Consider the following 18911-nt stretch of genomic DNA (forward strand, 5'->3'; position numbering starts at 1 on the left):
ACCTCTATTTTGCTGTGCCTCGTTGTATTCAAAATTTTCTGTGCATTAAATTCATGGACAGTTACATGAGTTAGCGTAACATAATCTCCAAGATGTATGTTAAATAGTGTAGCTTCTCTCCACAGTGTCACTTTGATGTCATCTGTTGCATCTTTTAAAGTAATCGATTTCAGTGGAGTATCTTCTCCGTTGATAAAGACAGTCTTTACGTCCTCTTCCTACACCAAAGAAACATTTTATTAAATTCGGAAAGAAAAAACACTTAGTAATAGTGCGTTGTATGAATGGCAATCTAAGGTGTCATATTTAAGGACCCAACAGAACCTCCTTTAGAAAAGATAGCATTGTTTATTTCCAAAAATGGATTTGTAGAGAGTGCTTGTATTTATAGTAGACAGAGAAACTCTGGCATATTATGGTTAAAAAAGTTCGTGCTTTCTACATAGTGTGACAGACTGTATAATGCTATGTGTATTTAGCTTGTTAGTGAAGTTAGCAAAGGTGTAATGTGTGTGTAAGCTAACTAGGCATTTTTAGTTGTGACATGATGACATATTTGCGTTGATACTTACGCCACATATTGTCCCAGAAACGGTCATAAGACTTTTTAGAGTTGCACGTTTTATATCCTTAATGGGAGAAGCAGATGGTGCAGGCGGATGCAAAATGTTCTTCGCTTGTTGGATAAGGCCCTCCTCAATTTTCATTGCCGGAAATTTTGTAACTTTTGTTTGCTTAGTAATTAGAATTGTTTTGTTTTTGATGATGAAGTTGCGTATCAGTAGTCCACAGTTACTTTGAGTTTGCTCGTATAATTCTTCTTGATAACAAGTACATTTCATAGTACCAGTTTTATCTGCTAGAGCCAAATGAAATAGAATTTTTTGTTCTTGTTTTGCATTTTTGTAAGTAGTTTTTCCAGAGCAGTTGATTACATTAACTCGTATGGGTTTCTGATATGGTTTGTTGTCATTGGTATTAATGTTAATGATTTCTTCAATAGACATCATCTGAAATAGAAAAAGCGTTATAAGATGTTAAATACAAACCCATATTGCTTTATGATCACTGTAATAGCATTCTAATGTACCATAGTTGTGCAGTTTTCCATTTGTATATATATGATCTAAAATGGATTGGTAGTTAGTTGTGTAACTGGAAATGAGTTGATTACATTGTAATTTAGCTTCAAAGAATTCAATTAATTGCTTAGTGTATGAATTTTGTTGAGATAGATCCACATTAAAATCCCCTATAATGATAAATTTGTGTGTGGGGTAAAAATCAGTAATATTTTTGATAAAATCCAAAAGAGAAGTTATACTTTTTTGTGGTGGTTTGTATACAATAATAATAAGGTAATCCGTGTTCTGAATATGTACAGTAAAATGTAAAATGTCTATCCCTTCATGTGTCTCATAAATAGGCAATATAAATAAAAAAAATTTGTAGTACATGATCATTCCATGGTTAGTGTTGTATGTATGAAATTTATCAAATATAATGTGATGGTATTGTTGTATCGTAAAATCACTATCTGTAGCCTTCCTTGTAGTGTTGATCTCAGTTAAGCATATAATGTCTGCTTGCAATATATTACTATCGGCTATCATAGAAGTAAAATGTTTCTGTAGTGATCTTATATTGTGTGCAATTATATTGAAATGTGCAGTGTATGTATGTAACTGTGGGATATGTATTTCAAGTGGCATTTCTGTCCTTAATCTGTGCATTTCATCATTAACTTGTGGATGTACTAATATTTTACGTTCATCAAAATTCTGTACATATACATTTTGTATTGATTTTGCCCTGCTAATAGCAACATAATGCAAATGATGAATTTTGCTGTTATTAAAGTGTATATAAAGTGGTTCGATAGTTGCACCTTGTGTGCGATGTATAGTCCGTGCTGAGGCTTGGCGTAAAGGAAATTGCTTCCGTATAATGGTAATAAATTTCTTAGTATATTGAAAATGTCTAGATATAGCATGTATTGGTGTCCATGTGTTTTGAATTTGTGAATGATATAAGTGTTTATATTGTTGTCTGGTTGTTTGTCCTATACTCTGATTCTCAAATAACAACCAAACAATAATAGGTGTATTGTTAATCAATTCAACTAATTGTACAACACCAGTTGCGCCATTTGTTAAACCATCATTTACATCCACATTGCAACTTAAATCATAACGAAGTTGTAAGGCTATGTGTAATGTATGTGAAAGGCCCATTGTTTTCTGTGGATCTTTGGGCAGTTGCTTCAGAATTGTTTTTTTCACATTTTCTGACAAATCAGAACTTACGGTATCGCTTGCTACTGTTATGTAGACTGGATAATGTTTGCAATGTTTTTCCAAAACATTTTGGTTAATATCATTAACTTCTCTATTAGTTGACATGATATATGGTATTGTTTCTAATAGACTCTCATCAGGTTGTATTTCCCTTAGCTTAATTTGTGAAATATCTTCTTCAGTATGCTTGCCTTCTCTCAACCGGTTTAGTAGTTGAGCAAATTGAAGATCTTCTTTTTGGCGCATAATTTTTGTTAATTCAAAAATTTTAAAATGTTCTTTCCATAAGTTTGCACTTAAAGGACCATACAACTGTGTAGAATCCTGAAAAATGTATCTGTCAAATACAGGTTTTAATTGGTAAAAGTCACCAATGGCTAAAATAGAAATGCCTCCAAATGGTTCATTAGATGATTTTATTTCTTGTAGCCTGTTATGTATAAAATTTAACATATTGTGCCCTACCATTGAAATTTCATCTATAATAACAACTCTAACATGCATCATTTCCATTTGTAGAGCAGTTCTATGTTCATGACTCAGTTGTTTATAAGTCAAACTTTGCGACACAGGTATTTTGAAAGTGCTATGCAGTGTTTTGCCATTAATATTATGGGCAGCCTTTCCAGTTGGAGCAGTAAGTAAGATATAAACATTGTCTGGGTTTTCACCTGTCTTTGTGTTATAGTAACGTAGTAAAGTTTGATATAGTGCAGATATTACAAAACTTTTCCCAACACCTGCCCCTCCGGTGCAAAAAGTATAGCATGGAGTGCTTGTAGTTTTAAACCAATGCAAGTGATGGTAAACAAATTGTAGTTGTTCTTCCGTTAAGTTTTGCATAAGTTGTTGGTATTTCTCATTGGGTAAGAAAAAGTTAGTTGAGCTTTGTTCATTGGTGGTAGTTCTAATTCCTAAATCTAGCGCCAAATCATATATATTATTTATTTCATTATTTTCGTCTTCTCTCTGTATATTTACTGTTGGTGATAGAGGAGCTGAAATTACATTTTCAAGACACTGTTCATGAAGAATGTTTGTAACTTCTCCATGCTGTTTGTTATAGATTTTTAGTTGTGCGTCAACAAATGTTTTAACTTCCAGATACCTGTCATAGTAAGTTGCCTTGTTTATTTGGATTTTATGTTCTTCCCTCCATGGATAGTGCAACATTAATATCTCTCTATAATACTCTTCTGGTTCATTATTTTTGTTAAATCTGCAAAAGCGTATAATTTTCCCTTGTGTGCGCTTATTTAAAGCATAATCATAATTCTGTTTCTGTTGTTCTTTATTCCCGTGACTACATGCTATTTCTAATTCTTCCTCATCTGAGCTGTAAAAGTTTTGTTCTGCAAGTAAATCTTCGCTATCATTGATTTCTCTGCCATGTGTTTTTTTCTTCACATAGTTAAAATTAGCTGCATAGTCTGCTAACGTGCACATCTCTAATGATTGTGGGCGTTTGCAGTACTTTATAATAATATTTTCACATTGAATGTCAGTTGAATTTTCAGGCAAGTTATTAATTGTTTCCATATCACGCATTAAATAAGTTCTTTTTTCTGGACGGCTAGTATTAATAAATACAAATGATCGTGAGCTTTTCCTTAATGGTATTTGAAGAATGAGATATGCTGCTTCTTGAGCACTAATTTCTGTGCAGTTGAGGAATTTGTTTCCTATGTGTTTAAGTTGATCTTTGACATTACTATTGCTTGGTACCTCTTTAGCAGCTTGCGCTAGAAGTTTGCTAATTCCTCTTTGAGATTTACTGATATATGAGATAATGTAGACAGCACAAGCATAAGGGTCCAGTATAAACTGCAAGTCTATGTTTGCTCGCCAAGCTTCTAAAAGAATACTATTGTAGTTATTGATGAAGCATTCGGCTGGTGTTCGTTTCAAAAAAATCGTTGTTTTTTGTAAGCTAGTTTGTATTGAAGTAATATATTCGTTATCATCCATTTTAATGAAGTCTAAAAATTCGGCAAAAGAAAGTGTATTAAAAGTAGTACTATTCATAGCTTCATGTATTCTTTTAATATTATCTTGCCATTGCTTATTTGTCCCCTCAAGTGTTAATGGCTCTAATATAAGCGTTGTTGACATTGGGTATTTAGGATATTGATATTTGCATGTCCTTTGATGTTTACGCCTGCAATTTTTGGTATGACCATGCCTTTGTAAATTTATTAACGGTTGTAAAGTAGGGTTCTCAGACTTATGACAAGTGATATATTTGTCAATGAAGCTATTGACTTCTTCCACTGGTGAAACACCATACAGTGGTGCTTTGTTTACCCAGAGTAATGCATGTATATGTGGAGAACCTCTTTGTTGGAATTCGACTCTGTAAAAGTAGTCTACTATTTCCCCAATAGGATTAGTGCCATTCATCAAAACACAATTAAAGAATTTCCTAACTTGATAGTCAAACAGTCTTGCACATGTTATCGGATCTTCTTGTATTAATTTACTTTTAGTTTCCCAAGACATGTTTAAAAATTCTTCCTCTGTGCATTCCTTTAAGTTTCTAACTCTCAATAGTATATTTATTAAATGGTGCCATTTAGTTTCGGCAGCAGATAAAGTCAAAAAGAAAGTAGGTATGCCAAGTTGCCTTATCATTGCAAAAATATCTTTTTTGCAACTTTCCCAATATGGAGGTGAACTGCGTATAGTTTTTAATACTTTGTAACCCTCATTAAACTGTAAAACATTCTCTATATTATATTTTATGTCTTTAGCAGTTATTTTATTTCCATCTGTAAATTTTTTCCTGATGGAAATGTTGATTTTACCGTGGATCTGCTTAATATGTAATTTCTTCAGTTTAAAAAAGACATTACTAATAGATTTAGCGACTCTTCTATCATAACTTCTTAACTCTGTTTGGCAAATAGTACTATAATGTACCGGTATGTGCCTTTCCTTATTGTTTGGCCTTCGTTCACCACAAAAAATAGTAGGGAAAGCCAAAAACTCAGAATCTTTATCCTCATATAAACCTCTTGGCGTGTTATGTTCAGCTGGAGCTAAACTTAACACATTCACCGAATTTGTAGTAATAGTTTCATTTGTTAACATAGTACCAAATTTCCAGCTTCTATGTTGTCTGAACTATCAGATGAAATGTTTGTCTCCGAAGTCTCATTGTGAGATTCTATTTCTGGAGGTATATACTCCCAGTCAGGGTTAATAGTAACACCATATTCATTAAACATTGTACTATTTTTAGCTAGCCATGTAGCTGCCTTTTTTACAGTATTTGGTCTAATATTTTCATAATGTGTATATGATTTATAGACTAATTTCCTTTTTAATTTCACTGGGATTGTCATGGCGTCATTAATTTGCCTTGGTAAAATGGTAACAGTTGTCATAACATCTGCAGGTACATTAACTACTGCACCTGATAACGATTTTTGAAAACCGCGTGGCAGAGTCCGAATTTGTAAGAATGGTATCCTAGGTGAAACTAATCGTTCCTCTAAATCATATAATTCTAATTCAGCTGGTACATTTGGGAAGCCCATGCCATTTAGAATTGAACATGGTGGTATTTTATCTTTGCGAATGTAATAATAGCAAGTCATACAAATTAAATTTGTTTTCTTCGTACTAATGTTACACTTTCTGAAAATTTCGGATTGGCTAACACTGCCTGTATTTCTCACCGTTGGTTTATGCCACAATTGATTGCAAAGAGTACAAATGTACTCTGGCCCATGCAATATTTCACGGTGGAATTTCCTAATAATTGTATGGATTTGTTTACCTCGTTTCTGCCTTTGACACTTCTTTAATTTTGGTCTTTTTTGAGCAATACCAATTTGTTGACAGTTGGAATTGTCTTCTTCAGCTGCATACATTTTTTTCCTTTTTACCACTTTTTGTGGACATGTACTTGAATCCCTTTTTCTTTTCTGAGAGTGTTTCTTTGTTCCCTGTATAGATTTACTATTTCCTGGTAATTGTGATAAATTGCTATTCCCTGGCTTACTTTGATTCTGTACATTATATGAAGACATTGTAGTTGATGTTATAGTCTGATTAGGAGTACATTCAGTAGTATGTACCCAAATGTTTCTTTCTTGCGGTAGGTGCCTATTTTTATTGTGCACAGTAAGTGCTTTAGTAAAAGATTTCCTCTGAATGATTTTTATATCTATTGGTGTTAATTCAAATTGGACACATTGATCAGCCTGATGTGTAAACTGATATGCTAGTTTCACAACATATTGAATCAGCCCTTCAAAAGAATGAAATGCAATTGTAACACATGTTCCGTTAGAATGAGGCATGCCTTCATCGTCCCTGCTATGTGAATCAAATACAAAGTATGTTTGCATATGTTTGAAAATTGCTATAACATATACATCCATACAAAGTATAACACCACAATGCTTATTAAGAGTTACATTTAATGCTGTGCTAATATCTGGGTACGCTTTATCAAAACGTTTAAGGACATCACCGTAGTAAGCGTTTCGTAGCGTGAGTGAATATATCTCTTGATTGTGGTCTATATACCTTGGCAAGTCATCTGGATGCATAAGTGTTTCTTTGTTAATAGAATGCATTTGTAGATATAAAGCGTCCCCACGGTCCATGATATAATGCAGATCATTAGAGTTCCAAGTAGTTACTGGTTTGCATAAATTGTGCAAGACAGCAAAAACACTATTTGGTAAGCATTGCTTACCTTGTGATTTGATATTAAATTTTCTATTCCCTTGATGGTAACTTGCTTTCAAGCATCTATGCATCTTAGATGTTATAATAAAAGTATGTTTGCACCAATTTTAAATTAAAAACCTTTTCCGAGTACCTAATTTATTGGGGGGACTGTAAGGTATAAACTTTTGACAATCTTTGCCCTAACTGGCAAAGTAGTATTTACCTTAACTTGTGTTTCTTTCGTTGTTGTTTGAATAATCTGAAAGGAGAAGAAAGAAATGTTGGTTATAATATATCTTTTGTAAGTCTTCACGTGAAGTACTTAACATTTTGTTAATGCAATTCTTTTAAAAGAAAGAGCAAAGGAATCTGTAAACTGAGAGATGTGGCATAACAGAACGCTTGGAAGTGCTGTCACTGCTGCTCGGGGTATCTGTGAGATTTGTGTAAGTAGATGGAGAGGGAGGGAGAGAGTTGGAAGAGATAGTGTAAGAGGCAGAAACGTGGAGAGGAAAAGAAAGAGCGAAGGGATCTGTAAGCTGAGAGATGTGGCATAACAGAAGGATTGGTAGTGCGGGCACAGCTGCTTGGGGTATATGCGAGATTTGTGTAAGTAAATGGAGAGGGGGGAGAGAGTTGGAGGAGAGAGTGAAAGAGGCAGAAACGTTGATAGGAAAAGAAAAGAAAGAGCAAAGGGATGTGGCATAACAGAAGGATTGGTAGTGCGTGCACAGCTGCTTGGGGTATATGCGAGATTTGTCTAAGTAAATGGAGAGGGGGAGAGAGTTGGAAGAGAGAGTGAAAGAGGTAAAAACGTGGAGAGTAAAAGAAAGAGCGAAGGAATCTGAACTGCGAGATGTGGCATAACAGAAGGATTAGTAGAGCGTGCACAGCTGCTCGGGGTATCTGCGAGATTTGTGTAAGTAAATGGAGAGGGGGGAGAGAGTTGGAAAAGAGAGTGAAAGAGGCAAAAACGTGGAGAGTAAAAGAAAGAGCGAAGGAATCTAAGCTGCGAGATGTGGCCTAACCGAAGGATTGTTAGTGCGTGCACAGATGCTTGGGGTATCTGCGAGATTTGTCTAAGTAAAAGGAGAGGGGGGAGAGAGTTGTAAGAGAGAGTGAAAGAGGCAAAATCGTGGAGAGTAAAAGAAAGAGCGAAGGAATCTAAGCTGCGAGATGTGGCATAACAGAAGGATTGGTAGTGCGTGCACAGCTGCTCGGGGTATCTGCGAGATTTGTCTAAGTAAATGGAGAGGGGGGAGAGAGTTGGAAGAGAGAGTGAAAGAGGCAAAAACGTGGAGAGTAAAAGAAAGAGCGAAGGAATCTAAGCTGCGAGATGTGGCATAACAGAAGGATTGGTAGTGCGGGCACAGCTGCTCGGGGTGTCTGCGAGATTTGTGTAAGTAAATGGAGAGGGGGGAGAGAGTTGGAAGAGAGAGTGAAAGAGGCAGCAAAAAGGAGCCCTCTATTTTGTGCAGCATACACTCTATTTTGTGCAGCACTCACCAGTCCATTTACAATGTGGAAGGCAAAGGAGCTCAGCAGCAATGGTGACTGCACAACCCGCTTACAGGTGGTAAGTCATCAGTCTTTTTAAAGGGGTACACCTAAAAAACGTAGGGCCCTGGCTGAAATCACACAGCCAAAGGTCTCAGTCACCACTTTGCCTTGGTTAAGAGGGCATTTGTAACTCTAACTCAAAATGACGTTCATTTTGGGTGCCCTTTAACTTTACAGCCTAATTCTGATACGGACAGAAATACAATATAACGGGGGCATTTCCATTGGGGCATATGGTTTTTAAACTCGCAGGGGAAAAACGCACAGGGCTGTCCACAAACATACAACAACTGGGTGACACAACTACATATAGTCCTGTAATGTGACATTGGTGGTCTAAAGAAGACCCACATATAGACCTCCTTGGTCTCTCACGGTGGACCTTGAACCTGTGTTGTGTATTTATTAACAGCGGTGGAGATGTGGCATAACAGAAGGATTGTTAGTGCGTGCACAGCTGCTCGGGGTATCTGCGAGATTTGTCTAAGTAAATGGAGAGGGGGGAGAGAGTTGGAAGAGAGAGTGAAAGAGGCAAAAACGTGGAGAGTAAAAGAAAGAGCGAAGGAATCTAAGCTGCGAGATGTGGCATAACAGAAGGATTGGTAGTGCGTGCACAGCTGCTCGGGGTATCTGCGAGATTTGTCTAAGTAAATGGAGAGGGGGGATAGAGTTGGAAGAGAGAGTGAAAGAGGCAGAAACGTGGAGAGTAAAAGAAAGAGCGAAGGAATCTAAGCTGCGAGATGTGGCATAACAGAAGGATTGGTCGTGCGGGCACAGCTGCTTGGGGTATATGCGATATTTGTGTAAGTAAATGGAGAGGGGGGTGAGAGTTGGAAGAGAGAGTGAAACAGGCAGAAACGTGGAGAGTTAAAAGAAAGAGGGAATGAATCTAAGCAGCGAGATGTGGCATAACAGAAGGATTGGTAGTGCGTGCACCGCTGCTTGGGGTATATGCGAGATTTGTGTAAGTAAATGGAGAGGGGGGAGAGAGTTGGAAGAGAGAGTGAAAGAGGCAGAAACGTTGATAGGAAAAGAAAAGAAAGAGAAAAGGAATCTAAGCTGCGAGATGTGGCATAACAGAACGCTCGCTAGTGCGGGCACTGCTGCTCGGGGTATCTGCGCGCTTTGTGTAAGTAAATGGAGATGGAGGGAGAGAGTTGGAAGAGAGAGTGAAAGAGGCTGAAACGTTGAGAGGAAAAGAAAGAGCGAAGGAATCTGTAAGCTGAGAGATGTGTGAAAGTCATGTTGTGCCTTTAATTAGTGGTAGAAATGTTCTGTGTGGTGAGTTGAAGTGTTATGAACGAAATCAAAAACGGTTAGCAGAGTGAACAGTTGGATGTACTTACATGATATATGTTTGGGCGCCGTTTCTTTTACCCTTTCAATGAAAAGTCGAATGTTTCTGAATAACCTACAAGATAGAACGATAAAAAAAAACATATGTATCGGTATGTTCAAACAAAGCTATGACCTGCTTGATAAATGACGTATTACTTTGATAAATATTAACAGCGAACATTTAGTGTTCCAAAATAACATGTTGCAGAATAATTTGACACAGGTGCAATGTGGAGATAGTAAACGCTATAATAAACTGAAGTTAATGTATCAATGCTGTCCCTTAGGGGTATTGAAATAAAAGTTCCATGCACTTACTTTGGAAGATTGAATGGCGGATTTTTTCAGTGGCTGTTGGTCGTTATCAGGAAGTACAGCGTCCTTCTGTAAGTCCGAGTTCTGTTCTCGCAGGTAAAAATAGAGTCTGATTCAAAGTGATCCGTCCCCCAGCTTAAATAGGGGCTAACGTTGAAAAAACCTTTTTTTTGGTTTTTACTTTAAGAAAGGATCAAAGGTTTTAGTCCTTCCCTTGCCCCAAGGAAAAGTCACACTAGATGATGTGTGCGACTTGGAAGTGTGAATGTTTGAATGTGTATGCAGATGGAGTTTCGACATTGGCGCGACAGTAGACTTCCCTGGGCAACTCCCTTAATGGCTCATAAGAGTTCGCTCTCAACTGACAAAGCAAAAACCTTTTTTTTTTCCCTTACTCTAATTCGACTTGAACTGTGTGGTGCAAGTTAACCGTACAAATGGTATATATAAAGCGTTCCAAAGTATACAAAGTTGGCCTTTGTAACCTAAAACTCTTGTAATATTCTGCCTCAAAGTTGTGACGTTAACTTTATTATGAAAATAGAGAACATTGCAGCGGATGCGGAACTTAATGTGTGTGTGGCTACTTTTAAATACTGGAATCGTTGTTGTTGATGTATGTGTACGTGTTGTAAGTATGCATTAACAGTTCTTTGCATGTGCGTTGTTGAGGCATGCAGTAAGAGCTGCAGTTGTGTGTGGCGTGTGTAAAAATGTTCATAAACTGGATGTGTTATATTTGTTTATTGGAAGATAGATGTCATGCTGCGGATTGTTAAGGAAGTGCATAGGTAATGCTGCTGTGTGTACGTGTTACTGAGGGAAGCTTGCACTGCTGCTGTCAGTGATGTACCTGTTCCATGTGTAAGGGAAGCTTGCACGCCTATTTGCCTGTGCTGTACCTGCTACGTGTGTGGTGGAAGCTTGCACTGTTGCTGCCTGTGCTGTGCCTGCTCTGTGTGTGAGGGAATCTTGGACTGTTGCTGCATGGGTGAGACCATCAGCTATGGGGTTAGGAAAAGGAAACAGGAGAAAGAAAGAAGTGAGGGGGTAAGGAGGGAACTACTGCGGGCAGAGGAGGAATTGAATAGTAGGACAGATCAAGCTGGTAATGGAGCTCCAACGGACTCTGCATATCTTAAACTTGTGAAATTGCGAATGGAGGAGGAAGAACAGATAGCAGAAAGGGCAGCCAAACAATATACAGTGAATAGAGAGAATTGTTATGAGATGAATGAAAGAGTGGGCAAAATGTTAGCAGCTAGAACTAGACAGAAGGTATCCTTTGGGGAGATAAAAGCAATCAAAGACAGTACAGGGGTGATTTTAACTAATGTACAACAAATAAGGGAAGTCTTCAGGAACTTTTATACGAATTTATATTCTGAAAGCGATATAAAAGATCCTGAAGACATAATGGAGTATTTGAACAATTATGAGGGGAGGCAGCTGGAGGAAACAGAGAAGAAGAGGATTGACAACTCGTTAGACTTAGAGGAGGTAAAAACAGCTATGAAGAGTTTACCATCAGGAAAGGCGGCTGGTCCAGACAAAATCCCGCTAGAGTTTTATAAGGTGTTCTGGGAGGAGCTAGGTGGAGATATGCTTTATACCATGAAACAGGCACAGAAGGGAAGTTCAATACCAAGCACTTGGTCTGAGGCCGAAATTGTGGTTATTCTTAAGAAAGGGAAAACGCCAACTAACCCGGGGTCATACAGACCGATCACTCTTATGAACACGGACACAAAGATTTACTCAAAGGCACTGGCAACAAGATTCGCCAGTGTAATAACACCTCTAGTTACTAATACCCAACACGGTTTTATACCGGGACGGGGGACTACACACCACGTAAGGAAGTTAATTACCCTTATGGATAAAACAGAGGCTGATGGGGACCCGTTCGCGGTATTATTACTTGATGCTGAAAAAGCTTTCGACCGTGTTTCATGGGTATATATGTGGAGCGTTTTGGAAAAATTGGGATTTGGTAGTGGCTTTTTAACAGCGTTAAAGACATTGTATAGAGATCCTGTGGCGGCAATTAGAATTAATGCGGGGTTAACGGATAAAGTAAAAATTAACAGGGGCACAAGGCAGGGTTGCCCATGCTCCCCGCTACTGTTTGCGATATATTTAGACCCACTAATTAGGAGACTGGAGTCAAATAGGAACATGTCCCCAATTCTCACACTTAAGGGGGAGTGTAAGATCTTGGCCTATGCCGATGACGTGGCGGTCATAACATCATCACCCACAGAGGCTATAAGACACGTGGAACAGGAGGCAAAGGAATTTGGGAAGGTTTCCGGGTATTCTTTGAATACCGGAAAAACACAAATTATAAAAAATAGTAAGGCCTTATGCCAGGATACACGGGTGGCGCGGACGGGAACCTATTTGGGAATAACTATAACTTCAGAATTAGATAAGATAGTAGAACTAAATATCGATCCTATTGTACGGAAAGCTGGGGGAGAACTAGACAGACTGAATAATCTCCATCTTACCTTGGTTGGAAGAGTGAACATTATAAAAATGTTAATCATGCCGAAATTCTTGTATCTCTTCCGAACAATTCCCTTATGGTTTGATAACGTGTGGTTTAAAAGGATTGAAAATATGATTAACAAATTTATTTGGTCCAAAGGTAAAACTAGGAGAGCGGCGAGATTCCTGGCACTCCCACGGGAAAGAGGAGGATGGGCGTTACCAGACTTTAAGTTGTATTACTGGGCCGCTGCCTTGCAGTATATGGTAGGATTAATAGGTGGAGCTGAAGCAGAAGAAGAAGATCACTTAGGGTCATTAGCGATATATGGCATATTGATGGGTGAAGAAACAAAAAATATTTTTTTGAAAAATTTTGACACGGCATATTTTAAAAGAACACGCTTTAAGACTATACTGGGTGCATATAATATATGGAAGGCTTTTATGAAAAAGTTTGGTTTGGGGAAGTTTAATAGGTATACGAGGTTATACGAGAATATGTTATTTCCGGGAGATATATTCTCTGATTCAGTTTTTACAGAATGGTATCGGAAAGGGATAATAAAACTAGGGGATGTAATGGGGACACAAGGGGTGAAACAATTTGCAATAATACAGAAAAAATTCAATTTGTCGACAAATCACTTCCTCAAATATCTACAAGTAAGAAGCTTTCTACAAAACAAAAGAGGGGGAACAAGAGGATTTGAAAAAAATAACATATTAGAGATAATAGAAACTGGAGTAGATTGCACAATTAAAAGATTTTATCTCGAGCTAAATGAACAAAGACCGGACGACATGGCTAAATGGGGGGAAATCTGGTCAACGAAGCTGGGCATAGAACAAGAATGTTTTAATATATCATTAGAATTAGGGATGAATATTCTATGCTCTGCGTCATTACAAGCACAGCATTACAAGACTATGTATTGGCTATATTACACCCCGGCTAAACTGGCACAATGGGGAGCGACAACTGGTATAAACTGCCCCAGATGCACGAGTGCAGATGCAGATGCCATTCATATGTTTGCAACATGTCCGAGTTTAGTTACAGTACTTAAAGAGATAGAAATGTTTCTACAAAGGGCACTAAAACTACCTGCTAACCTAACACCTGCGATTATTCTGTTAGGTGTAGATGGAAATAATGATGTTGAGACAGGGAACTATTTTATTTTTGTGGCCATGGCAGTGTACAGACTGTGTGTTGCCACTGCATGGTTAGATCAAATGGCGCCATCATTCCAACAATGGTTAGCCAGGCTGTTGAGTATATACAATTTAGAAAAAGCGATCTACTCCAGAAGAGGGAAAAGTTTGAGGAAATTAGGCTTGGAAATATGGGAGACAATAACGAAATGGAAGGAAGAAGTATGATTTGTATAGGAAATGTATATGTATATAATTTGTATATAATTTGTATAAATGTGTATATAATGTGTAAATAAGGTATAATAAGGTATAATAACGTATAATACATATAGAATGTATAATTGATATCAATATGTATGTATAAGGAGAGTGTTCTCACCCCAATAAGGAGTGATGTATTATTTTGGTATTAAGAAGAAGTTTCTTTTTGTTTACTTTAGATGGAATATACGGTGTAAATCTCATATGATTAGGCAATATTGTTTTTCCTTTATTATTTGCTCCATGCCCCCTCTGTGCTCCAGAGGGTGGGAAAAATTTAAAAAAACTCTTTGAATAAAAAGATTTAAAAAAAAAAAGGAATCGTTGTTGTTGATGTATGTGTACGTGTTGTAAGTATGCATTAACAGTTCTTTGCATGTGCGTTGTTGAGGCATGCAGTAAGAGCTGCAGTTGTGTGTGGCGTGTGTAAAAATGTTCATAAACTGGATGTGTTATATTTGTTTATTGGAAGATAGATGTCATGCTGCGGATTGTTAAGGAAGTGCATAGGTAATGCTGCTGTGTGTACGTGTTACTGAGGGAAGCTTGCACTGCTGCTGTCAGTGATGTACCTGTTCCATGTGTAAGGGAAGCTTGCACGCCTATTTGCCTGTGCTGTACCTGCTACGTGTGTGGTGGAAGCTTGCACTGTTGCTGCCTGTGCTGTGCCTGCTCTGTGTGTGAGGGAATCTTGGACTGTTGCTGCATGTGCATCACCAAGATTTGTGTAAGTAAATGGAGATGGAGGTAGAGAGTTGTAAGAGAGAGTGAAAGAGGCAGAAACGTGGAGAGTAAAAGAAAGAGAGAAGGAATCTGTAAGCTGAGAGATGTGGCAGAACAGAAGGCTTGTTAGTGGGGGCACTGCTGCTTGGGGTATCTGCGAGATTTGTGTAAGTAATTGGAGAGGGAGGGAGAGAGTTGGAAGAGAGAGTGAAAGAGGCAGAAATGTGTAGAGGACTAGAAAGAGAGAAGGGATCTGTAAGCTGAGAGATGTGGCATAACAGAACGCTCGCTAGTGCGGGCACTGGTGCTCGGGGTATCTGCGGGAGGGTAGCCCCTATCACGTAGTTGGGTCATTCACATCACGACACGGAGTTTTGTTTTCTTTAGCACAATGTTTTGATCCCCTTTACTTTTACGGTTGGCAACTGCTGATGATGATACAGTGGGGAGTCAAGCGAGTACCAGTTTGACACATCCTCCATGGTGGTTGCTCCCGTGAGGCGTTGCCAATCCCCCTCCCCCTTTTTTCACTAGAAAAGGGTTGAGGGACGGTGAAGTACAGCACCAGGGATTAATGGGAACACACACATATGGCTTTAGGAATGTATAGTTCAAATGAAATGTGACAATAGACACTGAAACTAGTACTAGGAGCTAACAAATCCACTACTAGGCTTATCTCAATTTATAGAAAGAAAGGGATAGTTCACCTTGCAATAAGGTCAGGCACATTGTTCAGAGCTGCCTGTGCTGTACCTGCTCCATGTGTGAGTGAAGCTTGCACTGCTGCTGTCGGTGCTGTACATGTTCCATGTGTAAGGGAAGCTTGCAATGCTGTTGCCTGTGCTGTACCTGCTCCGTGTGTGATGGAAGCTTGCACTGTTGCTGCCTGTGCTGTACCTGCTCCGTGTTTGAGGGAAGCTTGCATTGCTGTTGCCTGTGCTGTACCTGTTGCATGTGTAAGGGAAGCTTGCACTGCTGCCGCCTGTGCTGTACCTGATCTATGTGTGAGGGAAGCTTGCACTGCTTCTGTCGGTGCTGTACCTGTTACATGTGTAAGGGAAGCTTGCACTGCTGTTGCCTGTGCTGTACCTGCTCTGTGTGTAAGGAAAGCTTGCACTGTTGCTGCCTGTGCTGTACCTGTTCCGTGTGTGAGGGAAGCTTGCAATGCTGCTGCCTGTGCTGTACCTGCTCCGTGTTTGAGGGAAGCTTGCATTGCTGTTGCCTGTGCTGTACCTGTTGCATGTGTAAGGGAAGCTTGCACTGCTGCCGCCTGTGCTGTACCTGATCTATGTGTGAGGGAAGCTTGCACTGCTGCTGTCGGTGCTGTACCTGTTCCATGTGTAAGGGAAGCTTGCACTGCTGTTGCCTGTGCTGTACCTGCTCCGTGTGTGATGGAAGCTTGCACTGTTGCTGCCTGTGCTGTACCTGCTCTGTGTGTAAGGGAAGCTTGCACTGTTGCTGCCTGTGCTGTACCTGTTCCGTGTGTGAGGGAAGCTTGCAATGCTGCTGCCTGTGATGTACCTGCTCCGTGTTTGAGGGAAGCTTGCATTGCTGTTGCCTGTGCTGTACCTGTTGCATGTGTAAGGGAAGCTTGCACTGCTGCCGCCTGTGCTGTACATGATGTATGTGTGAGGGAAGCTTGCACTGCTGCTGTCGGTGCTGTACCTGTTCCATGTGTAAGGGAAGCTTGCACTGCTGTTGCCTGTGCTGTACGTGCTGTGTGTGTAAGGGAAGCTTGCACTGTTGCTGCCTGTGCTGTACCTGTTCCGTGTGTGAGGGAAAGCTTGCAATGCTGCTGCCTGTGCTGTACCTGCTCCGTGTTTGAGGGAAGCTTGCATTGCTGTTGCCTGTGCTGTACCTGTTGCATGTGTAAAGGAAGCTTGCACTGCTGCCGCCTGTGCTGTACCTGATCTATGTGTGAGGGAAGATTGCACTGCTGCTGTCGGTGCTGTACCTGTTCCATGTGTAAGGGAAGCTTGCACTGCTGTTGCCTGTGCTGTACGTGCTGTGTGTGTAAGGGAAGCTTGCACTGTTGCTGCCTGTGCTGTACCTGTTCCGTGTGTGAGGGAAAGCTTGCAATGCTGCTGCCTGTGCTGTACCTGCTCCGTGTTTGAGGGAAGCTTGCATTGCTGTTGCCTGTGCTGTACCTGTTGCATGTGTAAAGGAAGCTTGCACTGCTGCCGCCTGTGCTGTACCTGATCTATGTGTGAGGGAAGCTTGCACTGCTTCTGTCGGTGCTGTACCTGTTCCATGTGTAAGGGAAGCTTGCACTGCTTTTGCCTGTGCTGTACCTGGTCTGTGTGTAAGGGAAGCTTGCACTGTTGCTGCCTGTGCTGTACCTGTTCCATGTGTGAGGGAAGCTTGCAATGCTGCTGCCTGTGCTGTAACTGCTCCGTGTTTGAGAGAAGCTTGCATTGCTGTTGCCTGTGCTGTACCTGTTGCATGTGTAAGGGAAGCTTGCACTGCTGCCGCCTGTGCTGTACCTGATCTATGTGTGAGGGAAGCTCGCACTGCTGCTGTCGGTGCTGTACCTGTTCCATGTGTAAGGGAAGCTTGCACTGCTGTTGCCTGTGCTGTACCTGCTCCATGTTTGAGAGAAGCTTGCATTGCTGTTGCCTGTGCTGTACATGTTCCGTGTGTGATGGAAGCTTGCACTGCTGCCGCCTGTGCTGTACTTGCTCTATGTGTGAGGGAAGGTTGCACTGCTGCTGTCGGTGCTGTTCCTGTTCCATGTGTAAGGGAAGCTTGCACTGCTGTTGCCTGTGCTGTACCTGCTCCGTGTTTGATGGAAGCTTGCACTGTTGTTGCCTGTGCTGTACCTGCTCTGTGTGTAATGGAAGCTGTGTGAGGGAAGCTTGCACTGTTGCTGCCTGTGCTGTACCTGCTCCGTGTTTGAGGGAAGCTTGCATTGCTGTTGCCTGTGCTGTACCTGCTCCGTGTGTGATGGAAGCTTGCACTGTTGCTGCCTGTGCTGTACCTGCTCTGTGTGTGAGGGAAGCTTGGACTGTTGCTGCCTGTGCCTCACGAAGATTTGTCTAAGTAAATGGAGAGGGGGGAGAGAGTTGGAAGAGAGAGTGAAAGAGGCAGAAACGTGTAGAGGAATAGAAAGAGAGAAGGGATCTGTAACCTGAGAGATGTGGCATAACAGAACGCTCGCTAGTGCGGGCACTGCTGCTCGGGGTATCGGCGCGATTTGTGTAAGTGGGTGACTGAAGCAGAGTGGGTGAATATATATGTCTGATGATAGTGGATGTCTGATGATTGCATGTCTGCTGGGGTGCAGGGTCAGTACAAGTCAAGCTGTAAGTTGGTGTGTGTCAGAACTGGTTGCCTCGGGGCCAACGAAGTCTGTTGCGAGGAGTGGGGGGCAGCCTTTGATGTGCGAGAGAGCTGCCGTGAAAGGCATGTAATTAGGGGGGAGGAGAAGTGGCGCTGGGGTGAATGGAGGGAAGGCAGAGAAGGGGAGGGGGGATGAATGTGACCCGGCGGGCAGGGGAGGGGGTGAGCGGGGAGAGCGGCATGAAGGTGTGAAAGCAGCAGGGGCCTGGAGTGGGGCTAAGATAACTGAGACGGCGGGCAGGGGAGGGGGTGAGTGGGGAGAGCGGCATGAGGGTGTGAAAGCAGCAGGGGCCTGGAGTGGGGCTAAGATAACTGAGACGGCGGGCAGGGGAGGGGGTGAGCTGGGAGAGCGGCATGAGGGTGTGAAAGCAGCAGGGGCCTGGAATGGGGCTAAGATACCTGAAGCCACTCGACACGGCAGGCAGGGGAGGGGGCGTAGCGGGGGTGTGGGAGGAGTGCGGCTGAGGGATGTTAGCGCTGAATCCAACTTGCGTAATATGTTTTCTATATTTGATGTAAATCCGTGTGATGAACTGCTATTGTTATATGCCTACGGCTTTGTGTGTAACTCGTGACAATTGTGTTTAATCCGTCCCATTTACCGGATGAATAGTGCTTGTTTATTACCCAAGTTAAAAATAGGCTGTTTTACTTTTGGGTTTGTACATCCTCGTCCTCGCATCCTGACCGAGATTTCTTCGTTCTTTTGTTGGTGTTCTGTTGTCCTAATAATTGTTA

General features: G+C 40.8%; 1 long non-coding RNA gene across 1 annotated transcript; it reads right to left on the reverse strand.

Annotated features, from left to right (window-relative positions):
• Nucleotides 1-546: 546 nt before the first annotated feature.
• On the reverse strand, nucleotides 547-10510 carry LOC144761764 (uncharacterized). Its single transcript, XR_013595887.1, has 3 exons — nucleotides 9887-10510; nucleotides 7204-7239; nucleotides 547-1010 (listed from the first exon to the last, which is right to left on the reverse strand). It is a non-coding gene; the product is annotated as an uncharacterized LOC144761764 (long non-coding RNA).
• Between the last annotated feature and the right edge of the window lie 8401 nt (nucleotides 10511-18911).

Source organism: Lissotriton helveticus, chromosome 6 (genome assembly GCF_964261635.1).
Source record: "Lissotriton helveticus chromosome 6, aLisHel1.1, whole genome shotgun sequence".
Classification (NCBI taxonomy): domain Eukaryota; kingdom Metazoa; phylum Chordata; class Amphibia; order Caudata; family Salamandridae; genus Lissotriton; species Lissotriton helveticus.